This window comes from Gasterosteus aculeatus, chromosome Y, assembly GCF_964276395.1.
Source record: "Gasterosteus aculeatus chromosome Y, fGasAcu3.hap1.1, whole genome shotgun sequence".
NCBI classification, from domain to species: Eukaryota; Metazoa; Chordata; class Actinopteri; order Perciformes; family Gasterosteidae; genus Gasterosteus; species Gasterosteus aculeatus.
Genome location: NC_135709.1, coordinates 4221620 through 4247456, shown reverse-complemented (window position 1 = coordinate 4247456; position 25837 = coordinate 4221620). Strand labels below are relative to the sequence as shown.

General features: G+C 44.2%; 2 long non-coding RNA genes across 2 annotated transcripts; one reads left to right on the top strand and one right to left on the bottom strand.

The window, feature by feature from the left end:
- The first annotated feature begins 728 nt into the window (after window positions 1–728).
- Window positions 729–25837, top strand: LOC144390889 (uncharacterized). Its single transcript, XR_013454702.1, has 3 exons — window positions 729–1464; window positions 20509–20577; window positions 25816–25837. It is a non-coding gene; the product is annotated as an uncharacterized LOC144390889 (long non-coding RNA).
- Window positions 8502–19570, bottom strand: LOC144390888 (uncharacterized). The gene is made up of 3 exons (XR_013454701.1): window positions 17385–19570; window positions 12680–16180; window positions 8502–11011 (listed from the first exon to the last, which is right to left on the bottom strand). It is a non-coding gene; the product is annotated as an uncharacterized LOC144390888 (long non-coding RNA).

The window sequence follows — 25837 nt, the reverse complement described above, 5'->3', positions numbered from 1 at the left end:
GGATGGGGAGTCAGTTTATGTCCTGGCTGAGGAATGCAAGGTCTGCGGGTGAACTAGCAGATTTACCAGCCAAAGGGGGGTTAGAGACACACCAACACTATTCAACATACACACTCTGTTCGCTGATGTTTACGTTAAGTCAGGAGTCTGGACATTGGATGTGACCGGATCTTAGATGCGGGAGGTGGAAGGTCCTCCTCTACGCCAGTTTAGGGCCAATAGAAATCTTTCCTTCTCTGTCTTTCAAGGGTTATAAAACACGATGTTCTTGCTGATGTTAGTGAGTTGTTCTTCCGGCCTGTGTGCTGCCTGAACTGCTCCTGCCTTTGCAAACACAGCGCTGATACTTGACCTGTGATCTGACAAATAAATCTCCCAGAACGAGAGAAGTTGTTGAATTTTTGATAACCCCGACCAGGCTCCAATTATTGAACACGTATTCTTACAATAGCACCTGTGGCAGGAGGCATGGGGGGATGTTCTTGTTGTTGTTGTTGCTTTTTCCCTTTGAAAGAATACAATTCATCAAACATTGTCCTTAATTTTGTCCATTAGGGCAACTCCATATGTTTCAGTAAATCAGTTCATTAGAATACTAGTCTGGTTTTACAAACATTGCACACACTGTCTTTATTAGCTGCAGTCACTACTGTGATCATCATACTCTCACTTCTTTCGATTTTCGACATATGAATCATCATTGCCTCCCAGTCCAGTGGTCTCATTTTGTTCAAACGGGGCCCCGATATCCTCCTCATTGCCAAGTGGGAAAAGATGAGGATTTCTCGCTGTGTCACAGCTCTCAACATCCTCATCAACTTTTTGAGAGATCAGTTGGTACACTAGAATTTGTTTACTCAATGCAGCTGTTGGGCCTCCGCCCTGCTAAAAAACCTCACCACGTTTTTCTTCACTGAGGACAAAGGAAAAACACAAACATATAGGGGTCCCCGTGGCCTGATGCCAGGCGCTGATAACAGGAGCCCTGCGAGGGTCCAGACCCCCTTGGTCATAAAAAGAGGATGTAGGAAAGAACACAGAGAGCTCCCATTGGCCGAGGACAGTGACATTTATTTATGGACCTCAACTTTATAAAAAGAGATTGCGTCAAAGAATCGATCTCTTTCGCCTGACTTCCCAGTTAGTAATAGATCGAGACAACACAAGGTTGCTTTCTTTTCTTTTCCCTCCAATTCCCAAGTTTCAGTCTTAATCTCGCTGGACAAACTCAAGACTCTCGCTCCACTCCTTCCCCGCTTCTTTTCGCTTTTGATTTTATCTCCGCCTCACTCCGGAGGAGAAACAGCTGCTCTCTGATTCCCCCCGCCGCCTCTGTTCCCAACGAGAAGTTCCAAATCGCCTTTGCCCACCGAGTTTCCCTACGCGCAGCTCAACCTTCCTCAGTCAGCTAGAAGCTGATGAGCAACCACCGACCGACGCCACGTCGATCGAGCCCATCAGACAGTAAGAGACTGGTTTTCTGGGCAGACTAATTCAGCGTGTTTATATAAACTTGATGTTTATTTGATTTGTTCAGTCATAAGTCGTACGATATAGTCCGGATCAACGAATCCGCTACCTTTGATTTATGTTTGAATGTGTTCCTGCAAATGTCGTAATGTCCCCTGTTGATCCGATACTGTGATACGCTTTTCTGCAAGGGAGTGAAAGCACCAGCTGTATTACGCTGTTGAATGATATCTCATGGTCAAAATAGTTCTTATTTTCCTTTCGATCTTAGATCGCTTTTCCCGGGTCTTCGCCGCGAGATCCGTTTGCCTGTGGTTTTATTTCGTATCGCGAGCCACATCGTTGGTTTCCGTAACTGCACAAATAAGTCCGACCATACTGATTCACGTTGCTGATCTAAGTTCCGCTGGTCGCGGGTCAGAATCCCCTCGCGCCGCGTCTAAGTATTTACCCCCCTTCCTTCGTCCAAGCCGTGGTCCCTAGCAACAGATAGCGTTGCCATAGCGGTGCAATTATCATCTTCCTCTTTGTTTCACTACGTGGAACACTTCCCTGCATTTCGCTCTCGCTCGCCCCTCGCGTCGAGTAGTCGCATTACACCGCCTAACGTTCCCGTCTTCCTCGGTGGTTTGATTTAACGGTCTCACTCCCGCCCCGCTGCTCTCGCTCGCCCCCTAGTGTGATAATCGGCACTCCGCTTGTTGTTGCGCGCAACCGCACCGCCGTTCCTTCCCTGCATCCCCCTCGTCTCTCCCCCTCTCTCTCGCACCCTCCTTCGTGCTCACATCCACACCCACCCACAAACACACCCACCCACACACACACACACACACACACACACACACACACACACACACACACCCACACACACACACACACACCCACACCCACACACACACACACACACACACACACACACACACACACACACACACACACACACACACACCCACACACACACACACACACACACACACACACACACACACACACACCCACACACACACACACACACACACACACACACACCCACACACACACACACACACACACTGTTTAGTGAGTAGGTTTAAAATAAGTGTTATAGGGATTGTTGATTGCAGTTATAGGTGATCTTGATCGGTGTTTCTGTGAGTTAATAAACCCTGTTATACTTTAAAGAACCGTTTTCCTGTGTTTACTTGTGCATTTATATGGTGGTGACAGTTGACATACATTGCCAGTGCTCGAACTTAACTCCTTCCAACATCTTCACTCTCAAGGACTGAATATCAATTATGAGACTTGATTTATAGTATTGGTTATTAGTCAATGTTAGCTCAGGGTGGTACCCCGTTATTTATTTATTCTGAGAAGTATCTTAGTGATTATTAATAATTCCATTAATGTCCATAAGTTAGTTCCTCATTTGCTTGTAACCTAATACGACCCCCTAGAGCAGGGGTGCTCAATACGTCGATCGCGATCTACCAGTCGATCTCCAAGGTACTATTGGTAGATCGCATGACAAGGTGAGGTGACATTGTCATGAACTGACGCTATACAAGCTAACAAGCTAGTCGTTAGTTACATCCTAATTTTTCGCTCGTTTTTTTCCTCTTAAACGTAAGATACGGTATAAAAGTGAGTGGGGGAGCTGGACCAAGTAAAAAGAAAAAAAACTATCACTTTCATACGGAATGGGAGGAGGACTTTTTTTTCACGATGACATTTTCAAAGTGCGTTTGTCTCGTCTGCCAGTCTACCGTCGCAATACCAAAGAAGGGAAATGTGGAGCGGCATTTTCGGACTCTTCATGGAAAATACGACACTGGACTATGTATCCCTGGCTGATTCAATTCAGTGCAAGTCATCAGAGTGAGCTCAGGTGATGGCAAAAAATGTACATAATTATGTTGTTCAGTCTGTTCAGTTCTGAATTATGTTGTGTTGTGCAACATATGTGGTTATACATCAACATAAGTTGTAAGAATCCTCAATATATTTCTCAATAAATATAATGGGTAGATCATTTTGACTTGGTCATTTCAAAAGTAGGTCCCATGCTGAAAAAGTGTGAGCACCCCTGCCCTAGCCGCTCCCAACACAGTACTAATGTGGCCAGCGATAGTGATATGCACATGTTCATACTCAGGCTCCAACCATGCTTTTGTGGAGTGTTCTTTGGCGCTGGAGATTTGTCTTCTATCGTTGTTCTTCGGGTGGTTGGGTGGATCTTTGCTCCACCCTGCAACCCCTTCACCGGAAGCAGATGGAGGTGCTCCTTCGTCTCCTGGATCCGGGATGCGTTTGCAGTGGCTGGCACGGACCAACGTCGCTTTCCCCTCCACCTTAACTGCCGTCTCCGTGGTCAGGAGTACTTGGAAGGGCCCCGTGGAGCATCTCTGCTTCCAATGCTTTCTCCGGTGATCCTTAATGAGGACCCAGTCTCATTGTTTCAGGTGGTGCTGCATTGCTGTAGCTGTAGATGGAAGCGCTGCTTTCACCTCTCCGTGCGGTGCTGAGAGTGAAGGGGAGAGGTTAGCACAATATCTCAGCATGCTCATTTATAGCAGTGGACATCCCCCCTTTGCCCACGTGATCTCTACCGTGAGACAACTTAGCATGAATGTGGAAGAGAGCACGTGGCAAACAAGGCCTACTGTCTGGCCCTGTCCAGATTCCGCCCTCAAGAATGGCACCAGATCGTTGCCATAGGGAACCCTCCTGCGCACCGGCAATTGCCTGAAGTCTGGAATGATCGGCATAAGGACCAGGCATAAGGACCAGGATCGGTTGGTGTATTTGAGTGAAGGGGAAAAGGAAGCCCTGTGAGGCTGCCTTCTTGGCCGCAGCATCCGCTCCCCTGTTTCCTGGCCGCTGCCTTTTTCGGGTGAGCGAGAAGCGGGGCCGTCTAGGAACAGCTCAAGATCTGCATTGGGAAGAGCTGTGTCCAACAGATCAGGCCTTGGTATGCTTGTCTGCTGCAAGACTTCGACACAATCACAAGGCTCTCCATCGTCTGCAGTTAGAGGTATGGCTGGGTTAAGGACATTGCATCGTTTGACCAAGATTCGGACTTCTTTGATTTCTTGCTTTTTATTTTTAAAATTGTCCAGGTCAAACCAGGTGAAAAACCTTGAAATACAACAACATCACATACTTAATTTATAATCTACTGGAAACCTCAAAATAAGTAGAAAGAAAATCCATATTTAAGGTATCCCAAACCCAAATGAAATACATTTTTAAAACACTATTTAATGATAATTCTAACCTTACAAACTTCATCAGCTTTTAACTCTGGTGAATACACACAAATCAATTTTATCCAATTACTTTTAGCTTGAATACACACACACATTTCATTAAATATATAACATTTTATCTTGCATTTGATGCCATAAATAGTCGACCACTCAAAAGCTCACCGGCTCCTTCTTCAGTCTTTGCAAGCTTTATTCCTGCAGTCTCCTCTTTCCAAGCTCTTCAACGTCGCTTTCTCACACTGCTCGCTCTTCACTGTCCTGTGAGTGAGTGCCTCCAACCCACCCTGATCTCCAAATCATCTCCACCTGCTGCATTCAATTCTTCGGCTCCAGCCTTGGAGACACACCTAAACCTGCCTCTCAGCCAGAGAGGGGCTCGGCTCAACTCAACAGTTGTAACTCTACTGCACATCATCGGATTCTTTCCAATTTTTACATGTTTGATGACACTCTGGGCCTGAAGAGATGCAAAGTTGAATCATGTCATAGCGCCACCTACTGGTATCAGGAAGTCAAATTTTCTAGTATCCAGTAAAAAACGAAGGTGGCATTTCGAGAGGCTTTAATTCCGAAAATGGTACATCAGAATATCCTGGTTATCACCGAGTAAGACCTTGGGGTTGGAATTAAAGGGAAACTATCAATAGCTACATGATAATTCCACGTCAGGTTCATAGTACACATCCCCGAGGTGTCACTTATGGATAAGCAGCATTCTGATCTACTATTCCAAAATGAAAGCCTCTCAAAATACCATACATGAGCCAACTTCCTTCAGTATCGTTCATGAGACTACTTTTAGTCCATTTCAGGTCAGAATTAAAAGGAAACTATCAATTGTTACATGATCATTTCACTTCAGACTGATAGAAAACATCCCCAAGGTGTCAGGAAGTGTTAATCAGGGCATTCTGATCTACTATTCCAAAATGAAAGCCTCTTAAAATACCACACATGAGCCAATTTCCTTCAAATTCACCATCACGCAATGAACCTGAAGTGGAATTATCATGTAGCTATTGGTCATTTACTTTTTAAATACCATCTGAAATGTATTATAAGGCTGGTGAATATGATTTAAGAAAAGGTTTGGTGATTTATGACAGTGGTCCCCAACCTTTTTTACCTCACCGGTACCGGTTGGGGACCACTGATCTATGACATTTCGCGCAGCTCCATGCGCGTGGTTAACGATGACTGACTCTCGGACGCTTTGTCCGACGGCCGCAGGGGTTCTCGGCTGAGTATCTAGCCGTCCGGTCGGTGCCCCGACGTGCGGAGTTGCGAGGACCCGTCCAACGCTGCTCGCAGCTTTAATTAGGGTCCTCGCAACGACTAGTCGTAGAGGAACCTATTGTATTTCAAGCAATTATTATTATTATTATTCTCACAAAGTAAGGGCCTTTTTGGGGGCTTTATCATATTCAAAAAGTTGTTAAATTTGTCACGCATATCTGGAATGTTCAAAAATTTGATAATTTTGGGGTCTCGCATTTGGGTACAAAGAAATGTGTCCATAGCGCCCCCTAGAAAATTGAAAAGGACCACACTTGGCCAGTTTTTTCCTGATTATCTTGAAATTTGGCAAACATGTGCTCTTGGACATGCTCTACAAAAAAGAGCCCATAAGATCATTTTTAACCGTTGTCATAGTGCCACCTGGGGAAAACAGGAAGTTGATTGTTTCTTTTATTTTACACCCTGCTCCTCACAGATTATGCTCCTCAAAGGTTAATCTGATCCCTCTCAACATTTCCTAGCAGAGAGGTAAGACCTTAATTATGCTTCAGTGTGAAAATGATAAGAAACCGATAATCGGTGGCGAGAAGATGCATCGGCAAAGCTGATCCTTCGCCAAGAACAACTAAACCGTAGTAACTCCACTGGACATCATCGGATTCTTTCTGATTTACACATGTTTGATGAGACTCTAGGCCTGAAGAGATTTAAAGTTGAATCAAGTCATAGCGCCACCTACTGGTAACCAGAAGTCACAGTTTCTAGTATCCAGTAAAAAACCTAAGGTGGTATTTAGAGAGACTTTTATTTTAAAATAGTACATCATAATGTCCTGGCTATTGCTGGGTAACACTTTGGGGATGTGTACTATCAGTCTGAAGTGAAATGATTATGTAACTATTGATGGTTTACTTTTCCAATCTAATCTGAAATTTACCAGATGTATTCTTGTGATCTAGAATTTGAAGAAAATTGGCTCATGTATGTTATTTTGAGAGGCTTTAATTTTGGAATAGTACGTCAGGTTGACCTGGTTATCTCTCGGTGACACCTTGGGGATGTGCACTATGAACCTGAAGTGGAATTATCATGTAGCTATTAGTCGTTTCCATTTTAAATACCATTTGAAATTGATTATAAGGCTGGTGAATGAGATTTAAGGGAAGGTTTGGTGATCTATGACATTTTGCGTCGCTCCACGTGGTCAACGACAACTGACTCTTGTATGCTTTGTCCGGCGGCCGCAGGAGTTCTTGGTTGCTTATCTAGCCGTCCGGCCTGTGCCCCGATGTGCGGAGTTGCGAGGACCCGTCCAACGCTGCTCGCAGCTTTAATTAGGGTCCTCGCAACGACTAGTCGACTAGTCGTTTGATGACACTCTGGGCCTGAAGAGATGCAAAGTTGAATCATGTCATAGCGCCACCTACTGGTATCAGGAAGTCAAATTTTGTAGTATCCAGTAAAAAACAAAAGTTATATTTAGAGAGGCTTTTATTTTGAAATAGTACAACATAATGTATTGGTTATTGCTGAGTAACATCTTGGGGATGTGTACTTTATGCCTGAAGTGGAAATACTGTGGAAATATTGATAGTTTCCTTTTAATTCTAACCTGAAAATGACATAAAGTAGTCTTCTGATAGAGAATTTAAATAAATTGTCTCATGTATGGTATTTCGAGGGGCTTTAATTTTGAAATAGTACACCATAATGTCCTGGTTATGCCTGGGTGACACCTTGGGGATGTGTACTCTCCGCCTGAAGTGAAGTTACTGTGTAACTATTTATTGTTTTCTTTTTTATCTAATCTGAAAATTACCAGATGTAGTCTTGTGAGTGATATTTTGGCTCATGTATGGCATTTTAAGAGGCATTAATTTTGGAATAGTACATCAGAATGTCCTGCTCATCCATCGGTGACACCTTGGTGATGTATACTTTTAGTCTGAAGTGAGATGACCATGTAACTACTGATAGTGTCCTTTTAATTCTGACCTTAAATGGACCAAAGGTAGTCTCGTGATGGAGAATTTGAAGGAAATTGGCTCATGTATGGTATTTTGAGAGCCTTTAATTTTGAAATAGTAAATCAGAATGTCCTGCTTATCCATCGGTGACATCTCGGGGATGTGTACTATTAGCCTGAAGTGAAATGATCATGTAACAATTAATAGTTTCCTTTTAAATCTGACCTGAAATTGACCAAAAGTAGTCTTGTGATGGAGAATTTGAAGGAAATTGGTCAATGTATGGTATTATGAGAGGCTTTCATTTGGAATAGTACATTAGAATGTCTTGCTTATTCCCGGGTGGGGATGTGTACTATTAGTCTGAAGTAAAATAATCCTGTAACTATTGATAGTTTCCTTTTAATCCTAACCTGAATTTGAACAAAAGTAGTCTCTTGATGGAGATCTTAAAGGAAATCGGCTCATGTATTGTATTTTGAGAGGCTTTAATTTTGGAAAGGTAGAGCAGAATGTTGTGGTGGAAGATTTTGCACAGACGATCGTTAAGTAAGAAACAAAGGCTCTGAGTCAAGTATGTCTTTTCTCCGTTTATTTCCTTGCAAGGGAAAAAGGGTCACAACAGCTACGTGGTCAGTAGACTGTCAAGAACCTCCTTTTTCCCCCAACACATCGAGGCAGTTCTTATACCTAAGTTTAGATATCGGTGGCGTCAACAGAAACCTTTGACCATCTTGTTGAGTATCTACAGCCAGGGTACTGGGAACATCTTATCCATGTAAGACACGTCAGTTCTTTGACCGTGTCCTTGCTCTCCCAACATGCTAAAACAAAGATGGTCATAGACATAACAAACACTTTGTTCAATCTCTACAGCTATGACGCTGGAACCATCTAATCCAAGTGGGAGACATCAGTTCTTATTTCAGGGCCTTTGTCATCTAAGCACTTGCAACTAATAAACTGGTTATACAAATGAAGCATTTAAAAGGGTCACATATCATTTTCCCATTACATTCCACTCTTTTGATTACATAATAATCACAAACTATGCAATCAATTTAGAATGCCTACTCAAAAAATGTACCATCTGATATCTACCACATCATATATCACAAAACATGAACATCTGGACATCGCTCACAAAACTTTGCCTGCCACAGAACAAGAACTCCCTAAAAAAAACCTCCGAAATGGGAAAATAGGAAGAAATCTGTTAGGAGAAGATAAAGACTGGAAACCTTCTCACAGGATTTGAGCGTTACACCCCAGATGTCATGTGTACAGTATTGAAATAAAAAAGAAATGAAAACATGTTTAAATCACAATACCGGAACTTGATTCCCTTTCACACAATACAGATATAGAATATTGTGGAAAGGTCATTATATCAATCATATTTACGTTACATACTAATAAATGCAGGGATAAAAGCTGTTTTTGTGAGAATGTTATTTCTCATTGTTTTAGCAAGCTACTGTGAAACAAAAAACATTTAGAACACCAGGAATGCACACAGACAGTGTGTCACTATGTCACTATGCGTATGTGTCGAGGTCGTAAGTGTTCAGCTCGTCAAGGGAGTCCGAGTCACTGTTGGGGTTATTGTCAGAGTCGTTCCATGATAAGAGAGAACCACTCTTTAGGCAGCGGACTACGGAATCACAAAAAGATGCTGAGATATAATGAAACTGAAGCAAGCAATAATATGAATAAAACTGTCGTGGCACAAACGACTACTGTGTCTATGTGGAGGGGTCCTGGCCGTGTTCTTCTTCTTGTGTTGGTCCGCAGGTAAACGTTGGGATGTGGAGTCTGCCAACCTTCTTTCTTGTGGGGCACCCGCGTTGTAGACAGTCAACACAGATCACAATGCACTGTGTGTCTGACGGTCAACTGCCCGTCCGTGGTCACTGGATCGGTGGTGTCGGTTGATTGACACTTGTTGTGGAGGTAGGGTCGCCTGAGCCCACTGCTGGTACTGGATCTGGAACCTTCTTGCAATGGGATGCGTGGACCCAAGTTGCCCTTTCAGCTACCTTGACCGCTGTTTGGGTGACCAGGAGAATCTGGAATGGACCCTGCCACCGTTTAGCTTTCCAACTTTTCCTCCTGAAGTCCTTCACCACCACGAAGTCACCTGGTTGCAGTCGGTGTAGTGGACCCGTTGCTTCTCTTGGAAGTGCAGCTACAACCTGTTTTCTTACATCAGACAAAGTGGAAGACAGTCGAATGCAATAGGTTAACATGTCATTCTCGCACATTGTGGTGGAAGGGAGTGGTGTTCCTGGAGCTTCCACACCTATATGGGGAGGAACTGCGAAAAGGATTTCAAATGGGCTTAGGTTGCTGCGTGTTCGTTTCCTCATCCGCATGTACATCAGAACCAATGGCAGTGCTTTTGTCCACGGTAGACCTGTGTCTGTGCAACATTTGGCCAGTTTTGTTTTCAATGTTCCATTCTCTCTCTCTACCGCTCCTCCACTAGCTGGGTGGTATGCGCAGTGTGTTTTTAAGTCAATACCCAGGTATGCACTTAATTCTGTAATTGCTTGGTTGACAAAATGTGAACCATTGTCGCTAGAAATTTTGCTTGGGATTCCCCAGCGGGGAATGATCTCTGAAATCAAGGCTTTAGCCACTGTGGAGGCTGTCTGCTTACTGGAGGGAAACACCTCAACCCATTTGGACCACATGTCTACCATTACAAGACAGTGTTTCTTACCTTCCGATGGGGAGAGTTCCACAAAATTACATGTTCAAACGGTCTTGCAGGCGGTGGATGTGCTGCATGATGTGACACCTGTACTGAACGACCTACATTGTGAGTTGCACATGTTATGCATGCTTGGCAGAACCTTTGCGCGTAAGCTGCAAAGCCTTTTGTGAACCATGTTGCATCAATGATACTTAACATTCCCCCTTTTGACACATGGTCTAACCCATGAGTCAATTTCGCATAGTGAGGGAAGAAATGTTTAGGTAAGCATAGATTACCATTCGGACCATACCAGATGCCGTCTATGAATTTGGAGCCTGAGGAGGACCAAAAACGTCTCTCATCTGAAGTAGAGAGGGACTGCACGGCTGCAAGAGAGGAGAGAAGAGAACACATGGCAGGAACTGGGCGTGATGGTTTGGGAAGAGGGCGTCTAGCAGCCGCTTTTGCAGCTAAGTCTGCTCGCTCATTCCCCTTTGCGATGTCGCCTGTGCCGGATGTGTGCGCTGCACATTTACAAACGGCAACAGCTGTGGGCAACAAAATGGCATCCAATAGTTCTGCTATCAGAGTGTGGTGTAACACTGGTTTGCCATCCGATTTGAGAAAATTTCTGTGTTTCCACAGCGTGCCAAAATCATGAACCACGCCAAAAGCGTATCTGGAATCAGTGTGAATGGTTGTCGTTTTATCCTTAGCTAGTTTACAAGCTTCTGTTAGCGCGATTAATTCTGCTGCTTGGGCTGAGAGGTGACATGGAAGAGGGCCGGAACACAGAACAGCTGAGTCTGAAACAACAGAGAAACCCACAAGATTAGAACCAGTCAGGGGATCCCGTGTAGCAGATCCGTCAACATACATTACCATGTCACTGTTGAGCAGAGGTGTGTCTGCGAGGTCTGGTCGAGGTGTGCACTGAGCTTCCAGCTCAGCCAAACAATTATGCTCCTCTCCATCCTCCGGAGTGGGGAGAAGAGATGCAGGATTGAGGACATTGCAGCGTTTTACCGTAACATTCGGCATGTCTAGGAGACATGTGTGATATCGAAGGTAACGTGCTGCAGATAAATGAGACGACCTCTGTTCGAGAAGAATCTGCTGCTACCGGATCGAGTTTTGCGGAGAAATAAGCTACTGGTCGTTGTTTATCGCCATGGGATTGTAGGAGCACTGATGTCATACAGCCAGAACGTTCATCAACGGTTTGTGTGAACGGTTTGTGAGGATTCAGGAAGACCCAAAGTCGGAGGAACGCGCATTTCATGTCCGTGAAAGCTTGAGAGGCTGCAGGGAGCCACTCAATTTTATCATGCGCGCTGAGATTTTTCCCATGTATCAATGCGGACAGAGGTTGCTCGAGTTGGGAGTAATTTGGAATAAATGACCTACAGTAGGAACACATTCCCAAAAATGAAATCATCTGTTTCTTGGTTTGTGGTTTTGGAAGTGTTACAATTGAGGCAATGCGTTTTGGTGATAGTGTCTTCCCTTCACCGGAAATGTTATGGCCTAGGAAATGAACTTTTTGTGAAACAAACTGTAGTTTGGATAGGCTGGCTTTGTGTCCTTCCGCTGCTAAGTGTTTTTAGCAATTTGAGTGTGTCCTGTTGCTGCTGTCCACACTGCTTTTGTGTTGGAGCAGCAATTAAACAGTCATCAACATACTGCAAAAGAGCTGTTCCTGGAGACAAAGTGAGGCTCTCCAAACTTTCCCTGAGTGCCTCGTTGTAGATCGTAGGTGATTCTGTGTAGCCCTGACACAAGCGTGTGAAAGTGTAAGGCTTGCCATTGAAATTAAACGCAAACCAAAACTGACTGTCAATGTCCACAGGGACACTGAAAAAAGCATTTGAGAGGTCAACCACGGAAAACCATCGAGCATCAGGTGGAACCTGTGCCATAATGGTGTAAGGGTTGGGAACATTTGGGGCTCGTGCGTGGACGGCTGCATTAACTGCTTTTAGGTCCTGCACGAAGCGCCACTCAGTTGGTTTGCCTGCATCTCTGATTTTAACTGGAAAAATAGGTGTTCTTACCGGCGAGTCAGGACATGGAACAATGACTCCGGCCTTTAAGAGGGAGTTGAACACCGGTGTTATACCGTCAATGGCCTCTTGGCGCAGTGGGTATTGATGTTTGTGGGGACGGAAGTCTGATCGAGGAGTGATGACCACAGGTTGTGTTAGGGTTTCGGAAAGCTCTCGAGGGAGGCCTCAATCCTTTGTTCTCGTCCCGGCCGGAAACGAGGACACGAATGAGTCAATTCGTTTAAATTCTAAAATCAAAAAGTATTTAATAACTAAACAACGTTATAAGGAATGCAATTACAGTGAAGTGAAATACTAAGCGAACAGTAAAATATTTCGCGAAATAGAGAATCCTCTGAGCAAGTCTAAAGTGACTTATCAAAGCGGCTGCAGGAAAAATTCTTCCAGTCCTTTCCCCGCCTTGGTCCTTTGAAACCTCTTGAGGTGTGTCTTCCTTGGTGCATTTGAATGTCATTGGCGTCTTCTCCAAAGGGCCACCTCCTGGACTGTCCCCTTCACGTCGAGGTGTGAAGCTGCAGCTGTAACCTGAAACCTCACTGTACTATCTGTCCCTCACATTCCAATGCACTCAATGTAGATTCAGTTGGCTTTATGCCTCAATTAGTGAATTTAACAAAGCATACATCGTTTAAGTCTTCGTCTTATAACTAGTACACTTTCATTACAACAACCCATCATTAATGATCACCGTTCATCACACTTCATCATAGATCTAAGACAGTTCATGTGGTTCAATTCTCAAGACATTTGCCTCAGTCGGCTGCCTCGCATTAAGTTGTTCATTTACTACCTGACAGGAGAAAAAACTCCCAAAAAACCCTCTTTGGGGATAAAATTGGGAGAAATCCATAAAGGACGGCAATTGGCATCCGTCCCCAGGTTTCAACATCACATTGTGACAGAATGTTAATGTGTACAGTGTTTATATGATTTAAATGACTATGAATTGTGTTTGATTGAAATTGTATTCACTTCATCTAACATATTAATGTAATAACTAATATCTAATAACACACAAACTATAATTCTAACACTAAACATTATTACACGTACTATAATTTCCTGAGTAGGGGTGCACTTCTGGCTTAAATCCCTAACAGTTAACATTTTTTGATTAGTCCCACGTTATATTTATGCGCTGCCCACAAGGTGTCTGGAACAGAACTGAGGGCAGGAGAAATAGAGGAGACATTAGTCAAAAATGTATCAGTGTGTGTGTCCGAAAATATGTTATTTTCATCCATGACATAAACAGATTTGAGAGCAGTTGTGCAAAATGCGAATGGCTGTTTAAAGAAGCCTGTCGACGGAGAGCGCATCACAAGTGGATCTGGTGTAGCCTCCCAATCTGCCAATGCCTCGCACGCTGCGACAAAAGGTCCCAAATCTCTCCATTGGTCTGTTGCTGCTTTAGACAAGGAGATGTGTGGGAAAGAAGAGTCCACATTAAAGAGGTGCTGCTGAGAGGAAACAGCACATTTAAGTGTGGACCAAAACAATGTCATACATGCAATCTGATCATTCAGATCCTGTAGAAATAATGCATCATATTGCTTATCTGGCCCATGTGACACATGAGCTGTGCAGTGGAGATATGAAGCATCCATGCACTCTGCCTCAGGCTGGACGCGTGATGCTGCCAGGTGGGACAGTTCTGATTGTGAGTCAACCGGAAGCCACCACTGGTACACAAACATTGGATCACTCATAACGGTCTTTGCCATCTGGTCAATGGCTCTGCATCTCACCACTTGCAACCCTGTAGGAGTGGAGATGAGGCTAATGCCGAAAGAACACATGAGGTCTCTGCCCATTAGATTAATGGGACAGCAAAAGGACAGCAAAAAGGAATATTTTACTGTGATGTCTGGTTCAGGGTCAGTTGAGTCAGTGTGTGTACTGGTCATAGGTGCCGTAAATCTCTCTACAATAGTCATCCCTGAAGCTCCTTGTGAGAAAACCTGTTTTCCACTAAGTTTCTGACCTGGAAAATACTTTTGTTGTATTACAGAATGTGTAGCCCCCGAATCAACCAAAAACGATAAAAGTTTCCCTTGAATTTGCACCAAAATCATTTGAAAATATGCCCACCACTAGGTGGGCATATTTTCAAATGATTTTCCTGAAAACTTTGCATATGTGTGTTTAAGTGAAAGCTTTTGTTGTGTTCTCAATTGCTCTGTGATGTCCACGAGAGCTTGTTGTTGCTCTGGTGTGTGTGTGTGAGTGTGAGTGTGCGTGCAGGGAGTTAGTGCAGAAAGCGTTTCTTCATTGCAGACTGCGGTATGTGTGTGTTTTACTTCCCTTATTATGTGAGGCCTCAGCATGGTTGCCGTCTCCCCTGATAATCAAAAGTTCTTTTCATGGGCTTAGTTGGGGGTTCGCTGTCTTGTCTTGATTTAAGAGTTAGGTAAGGAGCAGGCAGACACGAGTCTGACAGGATGGGGAGTCAGTTTATGTCCTGGCTGAGGAATGCAAGGTCTGTGGGTCAACTAGAAGATTTACCAGCCAAAGGGGGGTTAGAGACACACCAACACTATTCAACATACACACTCTGTTTACGATGTTTACGTTAAGTCAGGAGTCTGGACATTGGATGTGACCGGATCTTAGATGCGGGAGGTGGAAGGTCCTCCTCTACGCCAGTTTAGGGCCAATAGAAATCTTTCCTTGTCTGTCGTTCAAGGGTTATAAAACATGATGTTCTTGCTGATGTTAGTGAGTTGTTTTTCCGGCCTGTGTGCTGCCTGAACTGCTCCTGCCTTTGCAAACGCAGCGCTGATACTTGACCTGTGATCTGACAAATAAATTTCCCAGAACGAGAGAAGTCATTCGGCTGAATTTTTGATAACCCCGACCAGGCTCCAAATCTTGAACACGTATTCTTACACCCCCTCACATGCAGCCTCCTCCCCCTCCGCCTCACGTCAATCGGAATGTGCGTTGCCACCCCTTCCTCGTCTGGCCAGTCCACGCCCCCATCCTCTACGAGGTGCCTTTTGTGCACATTCTCTGTGCCAATGTCCTTGTTCGCCACAGCGGAAACACGTATCATAGTCATTGGGTGGAGACAGCTGTGATCCCTCCTGGTTCCAGGAGGAGCGTCCCCTCGTCATGCCCCGACCACGCCCCCTGAATCCGCCCCATTGGTTGGGATCCCGTGGGCGGACGTTTCTGGCAAGTTGAGTGACAACTTGGAGCATAGTCAGTTGGGCGAGTTCAATCTGACGTGACCGCCTTTTCCCCTCGTGGTCGGTTCTCTCTATGTCCATGGATTGCGCATGCGCAGCATGTTTCTTTACATCCGCGAGTCGCGAGTCTTCCATTCCAGCAACAGAACGCTGCACATTCATTTTTATGTCGGGCAATAGTCCATTCATGAAAGCATTCTTCAGGTGTGATTCCCACGTCCCCAGAGCGTCTCCTGTTGGTTCGCAGGTGAAGCAGGGTACGGCGGTGGGCATGTGTTGAGGAGAGGGCCGCCAGCCCCTGTGAGACGCGGATACAAGGGAGAAGAAGCACATCGGTCATTTTGTTCAATAACATTTGCATCTGATTTTTCAACCAATGTGGTTTTTGCGCATGTCAATTCTTTAGCCATTTGTTTCCTTTCTCTACATTCACATTCATCCTCCCACCATTTTAACCATTTACTTTGTTTCTCAATGTCCGCCAAGTCTTTGCCTTTTATCACCCTCTTTCTATACCCTTCTCTTTTCCCTCTAAGCCTGTTCGTAACATGTTCAGTTTTATTCTACTGAAAGAACCATTTGCAGGGAACCCAAAATCTTTTGACCACTCGGGCAAAAACTCTAGAGATTGATCTCCATATTTCCTTCTCATCAGATCCACAATGGGTCCCTCCGGAGAACCCATTTCCTTTTTACTTTTACCGTGTACACCACCCATCTTTCAGGCGTGGTGAAGTATACTTTTTATTACTTAAAATATAGTCGTCACTATAAGTCTTGATTTTCTTTTACGCAGGAAAAATATAAGTTAAAACCCAACCAGAACTATTGGTTAATAAATATAGGTCAAGGGCGCAAATATCTGTTTTCAGATTACTGTCCGAAAACCCCGATATTGTTCCTGTCTTCCTGTTAGGTCAAGGGCTGAGATTTTGCGATTTCAGTGAACTCTCAAAATCCCTCCTATCTTCCCCTTCGGTCAAGGGTCACAATTGTCAATTGCCCCTGTCTTCCCCTTTGGTCAAGGGTCACAATTATGCGTTTTCAGAGTGTTAGTCTGAATACAATCGTAATACGCAAATTGCCCCTGTCTTCCCCTTTTAGGTCAAGGGTCACAATAATGCGATTTTCAGATAGTTAGTCTGAATACAATCGTAAATGCGCACATTGCTCCCTGTCTTCCTCAGTAAAAAGTTGGATGCTGATGAACCGGAAATACTGTATAATCACTCTTTTTATAATTTATAATTTTATAAATATATATTTTTATCAAATGTATAAATATATAATTTATATTTATACATTTTTCAAATAACCGGATAAAAAGACAAGTTATCTTCATTAGAAGCCCAATCAAATAACCGAAATTTGGATTTCCTAAGAAGAGAGAGAAAAAATCATTTAAAAAAATCCCAAAGTACTATATACCCGTCTTTGTAATCTTTTATCACCCGTTATAATTCAGAAAACCCCGTTTGAAAATCAGAATATCAACTTCTTACCCGATTCGTGTGAAAATGTTCCTCATCGGATCGTGTTGAAGCCAATCAGGTCTCTTTTGGTCGCAGGTCCCCTCTCTCTGAGTGTGATGAGGTATAGGGCAGAATCACGTTTTGGTGGATCCTGAAGGGGCCCCTTCCCGGACGTCCTCGGAGTCCCGACGGAGCTTCAAACGATCCCACTTCTGACACCAAATTGTGGTGGAAGATTTTGCACAGACAATCGTTAAGTAAGAAACAAAGGCTCTGAGTCAAGTATGTCATTTCTCCGTTTATTTCCTTGCAAGGGAAAAAGGGTCACAACAGCTACGTGGTCAGTAGACTGTCAAGAACCTCCTTTTTCCCCCAACACATCGAGGCAGTTCTTATACCTAAGTTTAGATATCGGTGGCGTCAACAGAAACCTTTGACCCTCTTGTTGAGTATCTACAGCCAGGGTACTGGGAACGTCTTATACATGTAAGACACGTCAGTTCTTTGACCTTGCTCTCCCAACATGCTAAAACAAAGGTGGTCATGGACATAACAAACACTTTGTTCAATCTCTACAGCTATGACGCTGGAACCATCTAATCCAAGTCGGAGACATCAGTTCTTATGTCAGGGCCTTTGTCATCTAAGCACTTGCAACTAATAAACTGGTTATACAAATGAAGCATTTAAAAGGGTCACATATCATTTTCCCATTACAATGTCCTGATTAACCCTTCGTGACACCTTGGAGATGTTTTCTATCTGCCTCAAGTCAAATGATTGTTTTACTATTGATAGTTTCCTTTTCAATCTAATCTGAAATTGACCAGATGTAGTCCCGTGATGGAGAATTTGAAAGAAATCAGCTCATGTAAGGTATTTTGAGAGGCTTTAACTTTAACTGGAATAGTAGATCAGAATGTCCTGGTCATCCGTGGGTGATACCTTGGACATGTGTACTTTCGGTCTGAAGTGAAATTATCATGTAACTATTGATAGTTTAATTCTAATTCTGACCTGAATTTGACCAAAAGTAGTCTTGTGATGGAGAATTTGAAAGAAATTTGCTCATGTATGGTATTTTGAGGGGCTTTCATTTCTGAATAGTACATCAGAATGTCCTGGTTATCGCTGAGTGACATCTTGGGGATGGGTCCTATCCATCTGAAGTGAAATGATCATGTAAAGATTGAGAGTTTCCTTTTAATTCCAACCTGAATTTGACAAAAAGTAGTCTCGTGAAGGAAACTGAATGAAGTTGGCTCATGTATAGTATTTTGAGAGGCTTTCATTTTGGAATAGTAGATCAGAATGTTCTGCTTATACGTGGGTGACACCTTTGAGATATGTACTGTACTATTAGTCTGAAGTGGAATTATCATGTAGCTTTTGGTCGTTTCCTTTTTAAATACCATCTAAAAAATTGATTATAAGGCTAAATAATGATATTTAAGAGAAAGTTTGGTGATCTTTGACATTTTGCGTCGCCCCACGCGGTGACAAAAGGTAGTCTCGTGATTTGAAGGAAATTTGCTCATGTATGGTGTTTTGAGAGCCTTTCATTTTAGAACAGTACATTAGAATGTCTTGCTTATCCCTGGGTGACACCTTGGGGACGTACACTATTAGTCTGAAGTAAAATAATCATGTAACTATTGATAGTACCCTTTTAATCCTATCCTGAACTTGAATAAAAGTAGTCTCTTAATGGAGAATTTAAAGGAAATCGGCACATGTATGGTATTTTGAGAGGCTTTAATTTGGAGAACGGAATCTCTTGGTCATCCCAGCGTGACACCTTGGGGATGAGTACCATCAGGCTGAAGTGAAATTATCATGTAACTATTCATAGTTTCCTTTTAGTTCTAACCTGAAATTGACCAAAAGTAGTCTTGTGATTGGGAATTTAAAGTAAATTGGCTCATATAGGGTATTTTGAGAGACTTTCATTTTGGAATAGTACATTAGAATGTCTTGCTTATCCCGGGGTGACACCTTGGGTATGTGTTCTATGAACCTGAATGGGAATTATCATGTAGCTATTGGTCGTTTCCTTTTTAAAAACCATCTGAAATTAATTATAAGGCTGGTGAATATGATTTAAGAGAAGGTTTGGTGATCTATGACCCTTTGCGTCGCTCCACGCGGTTAACGACAACTGACTCTTGGACGCTTTGTCCGACGGCCGCAGGGGTTCTTGGCAGCGTTTCTAGCGTCCGGCCGCTTCCCCGACGTGCGGAGTTGCGAGGACCCGTCCAACGCTGCTCGCAGCTTTAATAATTGTTATTTTCTCTAAGGAATTTCCTCTTTTTGAGGCCCTTATCATATTCAAAAAGTTGTTAAATTTGGCACTCATATCAGAACTGGTGAAGAGTTTGATAATTTTGGGGTCTCGCATTTGGGTACAAAGAAATGTGTCCGTAGCGCCCCCTAGAAATTTGAAAAGTACCACACTAGGCCAGTTTTTTCCCCGATGTCCGATTTACTTGAAATTAGGCACATATGTGCTCTTGGACATGCTCTACAAAAAAGCCAATCATGGTATGCAAATGCGCCTAACTAGATTTTCCGCCATTTTGAATTTAGTAAAAAACACGTTTTTGCCCCTTTCTCCTAAACGTTATATCCGATTGTCACGCGATTTTCTGTGGGTCATTATTGGGTCAATGCCCCCCTGCCCTATTAATATTGTGTTGGTTTCTTTTTGTTTTAAGAAGATATGGGCTAATGAACCTCACAAGGGGTGTAGCTTAATCTTGCAAGAGTCATAACTTCCAAATGATTTGGTCTCTCACCAAACTTGTAACACTTGTGAACATGAAGTTAATTTTCATCTTTTGCTCTCAAAGTTAATTATTTAAACTGGACTGATAATAATAATAATTATTTTTAAATAAAGAAATTACTTTCTTAGTTCTTCTAATAATTTAATTCATCAAGAAATCTTTGCAAAATTAGTTATATAAGGAAATTACTTCCTTCTTTCTTAGTTCTTCTAATAATTTAATTCATCAAGAAATCTTTGCAAAATCAGTTATATCAGGTATATGTAACGACATTAAGGTTCACGTTTGTTTATTGTCAACATTATTGATGAAAAATGAATGTGTTTCTTTAATTCATGAAAAGCAAATGATCACATTTTTTTTTTCAGTTCAAGAACGGAACCTAAGAGCAGCCAAGGAGGCTCTCCTCCACCTCCTCCTCCTCCTCACACCGATTTGTAAGTCACCCATTCAGCAAGTTTAGGTCTGCAAGTCTTCTCAATCACATAAGAGTAAGTAAGGCCAACAACAAAGCAAGGGGCTCTTTTTCGATGGTCGAATAGTTAAGCTGATGGCGGTTATACTTTTTCGAAAAGTAACATACAGGATGGTCTATACCCTCTACATCTTCCTGCAGAAGCACGGCACCAGCTCCCACAGCGCTGGCGTCCACCTCTAGCTTAAAAGGCTTTGAAAACTCTGGGGCAGCCAGGACGGGAGCGTGGCAGAGGAGGGACTTAGCACTATCGAACGCGACTTGACACTCTGGGGTCCACACAAAGTCGACTTTAGGGCTAAGCAACCTGGTCAACGGTTCGACCACAGACGAGAAGTTCCTACAAAAAGCTCTGTAGTAACCAGCCAGACCGAGAAACAAGCGCAACGCTTTACGAGTGGCTGGAACTGGACTTGGAGAAATAGCTTCTACTTTTGCTTCCACTGGACGAACTTGACCTTTGATAATCAAAAGTTATTTTCATGGGCTTAGTTGGGGGTTTTGCTGTCTTGTCTTGATTTAAGAGTTAGGTAAGGGGTAAGCAGGATCTGCCAAGCAGGCAGACACGAGTCTGACAGGATGGGGAGTCAGTTTATGTCCCGGCTGAGGAATGTAAGGTCTGCGGGTCAACTAGAAGATTTACCAGCCAAAGGGGGGTTAGAGACACACCAACACTATTCAACATACACACTCTGTTTACGATGTTTACGTTAAGTCAGGAGTCTGGACATTGGATGTGACCGGATCTTAGATGCGGGAGGTGGAAGGTCCTCCTCTACGCCAGTTTAGGGCCAATAGAAATATTTCCTTCTCTGTCTTTCAAGGGTTATAAAACATGATGTTCTTGCTGATGTTAGTTAGTTGTTCTTCCGGCCTGTGTGCTGCCTGAACTGCTCCTGCCTTTGCAAACGCAGCGCTGATACTTGACCTGTGATCTGACAAATAAATTTCCCAGAACGAGAGAAGTCATTCGGCTGAATTTTTGATAACCCCGACCAGGCTCCAAATCTTGAACACGTATTCTTACACCTTGGCCAACTTGACGGCCTAGATAGGTCAAAGTGGCCTTTCCAAACTCACATTTAGCGAGGTTAATGGTAAGGTTGGCGTGGGCAAGGCGAGAAAACACTTCCGAGAGGGTGAGCATGTGACTCTCCCAGGTATTTGAGTAGAGAATGAGATCATCCATATAGGCATTACAGTTTCTAACACCGGCTAGCACGGTGTTTATTAATCTCTGGAAGGTAGCGGGAGTGTTGCACATCCCAAAGGCCATCACAGTGTACTGTAGAAAGTCATCTGGAGTCACAAAGGCTGAGATCTCAGATGCACGCTCAGTAAGAGGGACTTGCCAGTATCCTTTTCGGAGCTCTAGTTTGCTCACAAACACGGCTGTACCAAGGGCATCAACGCAATCCTCCATCCGCGGCAAGGGATACGAATCACGCACAGTGACTGCATTAACTTTTCTAAAGTCTGTGATAAATCTCGGTGAACCATCAGACTTCTTTTCCACAAGACATGGAGAACTCCATGGACTGGAACTAGGCTTGGCAAGGCCATGCTGGAGGAGGTACTCTACCTCACCTTTCATTACTTCACGCCTCATTACATTTGCACGGTACGGATGCTGCTTAATGGGACGCGGGTTTGTTAGTTCAACATCATGTTTTACTACGTTAGTTCTGCCTGGAACGTCACTGAACAAGCTTGGAAACTGCGTAATTAACTCTATCACGTCCTGCCTTTGGGCATGGGACAGATGTGGTAAGCAGGTAGGTAATGCCTCAATCGCCTCCGAGTTAGTGAGACGGGAACCTGGATAGACGGGACAACGCGGCCGCACATCGTCGACGTCTGGTAAAGGCATAGGGTCAGACACAGTTAAAGCTACCACTCCAAGCTGAGGTTTCCCAATTACGGAGTGCGGTCTGCACCCCCTAGCAGTAACCTCAGAGTCTGGGCCCTTATTCCTGCCATGATAAAGTTTTAGCATGTTGATGTGGCACACACGTGTTTTCCTATGCCGATCAGGGGTGCTTAGCACATAGTCAGTGTCACTGAGCCTTTCGTGAACCTCATATGGCCCTGAAAACTTGGCGGACAACGTGGTACCTGGTACTGGCAGTTGCGCCAAGACCTTGTCTCCAACACTGAAGGTACGTTCCTCAGCGGAACGATCGTAATTCCGTTTCATAGCGGTTTGTGCGGTAGTCAACATGTGCTTAGCGAGGGCGTTAGCTCTGTACAGTCGCTCGCGGAACTGACTAACATAATCTAGCACGTTTTGTGCGGGAACGGCTTGCAACGACAGAAACTGGTCATGCAGTGTTTGCAGAGGACCACGGAGAGTATGTCCAAACACCAGCTGGGCAGGGCTGAATCCTAGTGATTCCTGTACAGCGTCGCGAGCAGCGAACAAAACGAATGGAGTGCTCTCGTCCCAGTCAGTGCCATTGTCATGGCAATGTTTCTTAAGCATAGACTTTAACGTCTGGTGCCATAGGCCGGAAAAATGTCATTTCCCAGGAGCAGCACAATACCCTGTATGGGAAGTTCATCACACACTGCTACTGGAAAAAACCCACTGACGAGATCAGACTGGATGTGTACCTTATGCACAGGCCGAGGCACATAACCCATTTCAATGCCCCTTAAGACGCAAGCGGATTCAGCTGAAAAGGGTAACGCAGAAGCCAACACCACTGATTGGGAACAGGCGGTGTCTCGTAGCACTTTACCAGACTGCTGGTCTGCTGGCCATCCTGTCAGTGAAATAAGGGCCTCGAGTACAAATGGGCGAAAACAGGCATTAACCTCACTTTGGTTGTCACAGTTTAGTTTAGGGCTTTGCGAATCGTTAATTAACCCGACACCTTTGGGCTGATGCACACGCGATGACAGCTGGTCTTTGCGTTTCAAAGTCATACAATCAGCAATAACATGTCCACTCTTATGACAAAACAACGGCGCTCTTCTTCCCTCACACTGGGGTGCCTAGGAGGATTAGACTGGTTTAGATTTCCGCGGCGGGCACTGTCTACAACCTGAGGAAAGGCTGGCTTGTGGATTAGCATGTACTCATCCGCTAACGTAGCTGCAGCAGATAACGTTAACACTTTTTGTTCATTTAAGTACATCACTATGCGTTCTGGTGGACAGCGTTTAAGCTCCTCAACTAAGCAAAGTTCCCTAAGTGCAATGAACCCAGCTACACTAGATGACGCAAGCCACCGGTCAAAGAGTATGGTTTTCTCTCGGGCAAACTCTGTGTAACTTTGCGTTGCTGGTTTTTTATGTGACCGGAACTTTTGTCGGTAAGCTTCAGGCACAAGTTCATAAATTCGCACGATTGCTGATTTAACTGTCTCATAGTCTGTACTGTCCTCTATAGAAAGGGAAGCGATAGCCTCCTGTGCTTTGCCTTGTAGGTTGCACTGCAACAATAAAGACCAGACCTCAGGCGGCCATTTTAATGCCAAGGCTATTCGCTCAAAAACTTGAAAGTACGAGTTCACTTCAGCTTCTCGGAAGAAAGGTACTAAAGCAATATTTTTGCTAACATCAAATCTTGGACTTACCGAGTCCAATTTGGGTAAGTGGCGGAGAGAAGCTGTACCACCAGAACCCGCGGCCCCACCAGCCATGGCTGTGTTGGCGCTCTCGAGCTCTAGCGTCCGCAGTCGCACCGCCTGGTCAGCCTCAATCTCCATTCGCCGTACTTCGAGTTGGAAATGCATCTGGCGTTCCCTGTCTTGTGCGTCATAAGGGAGGCGGGCAAAGCGAACCTTTAGCCGCGCTCCTCCTAGCGATTGAGCACTGCTGACAGAGGAAGAATCAAACCTGGGCAGGGTGAGAGGAGTCGCAGGCCTCTCACCTGCTCTGTCGGTATCCGATACGTCTGTAGAATGGTCAGGGGTAAGCGTGACCTCCCCTTTGGCAGCTGAACCAGCAACCGGGAACATGAGCTCCTTCTCTGGCAGCTCTGGCACTACAATTATCCCCCTCTCGACTAATGCTAACGATAGCATAGGTTTCAACACCCTTTTAAGAATAGTTTTGGGAACCGAGATGCCAAAGTGGGCTGCTAACTGGAGCAAATCATCTTTCCGACACACATCAAACTGCTCCACTGAGGGCTGGCTTAGGAAAGCTTCAAGGTCAAACCGGGCAGTGGCCATGAGTCCCTCACTCAGGCAAGCGGCACCTCGTTACAGTACTCCGCTCCGGCTAGTCACACAAATTTACTACACGACCAATCTCTGCCAATTGGGATTCCTCTAGAAAGGGATCCCGGACGAGCCCCCATATATGTTACGACCCCCGGGTGGGCTAGGGGTGAGGGGACCATAAACATATGGGCAGAACCTGGTTGGTTGTAAAAGGGTAGTGTTTATTGGCAACCAGAGGTAGACAGGCACGTAGCAACAAACAAAAGGAGGGTGGATGAAGGTGCTGTGAAAAGACAAACCAAGTTAAACAAAAGAGATCCCCAAAAGGAGGACTATGCCTGAATATACATTTAAACAAACAGAAGGCGCTTACCAAAAAACACAAAGAGCACAGCACCCCCAACACCTATGAAGCTAACAGGCACAAAACTTTGTGTGGTGAATCAGTACAGACTCTTGCCCTAACTCACCTCTTTTGCCAGCTCCGTGCTGGTAAAAACACACAAGAACCAAAACACAGTACTTGACTCAGTGGCACTCAAATACAAACACAGAAGGCACACAAGTCAACTGGCCATGACGAGCTGCCCCGAGCCACTGGTGGGCTCTCCTTAAGAGCTGGAGGTAAGGCTGAGGTGGCGACGTGCCATTGGGTGCGCTGGGGGGGTGGACCAATGGGTGGAGCTGGAGTGAGCCTGACAGAGCTCCACCGAAACCAGGAAGTAGGCGGGGCTTCAGTCCACAGGGCCGCACAGCCTACTTGGTACAGACAAGACAGAAAAACAGACCACGGTGACAGCCGTGACAACTGATAATAATAATAATTGTTTCGAAATAAGGAAATTACTTTCTTCTTTCTTAGTTCTTCTAATAATTTAATCCATCAAGAAATCTTTGCAAAATCAGTTAGATCAGGTATATGTAACGACTTTAAGGTTCATGTTTGTTTATTTTCAACATTATTGATGAAAAATGAATGTGTTTCTTTAATTCATGAAAAGCAAATGATCACATTATTTTTTTTTCAGTTCAAGAACGGAACCTAAGAGC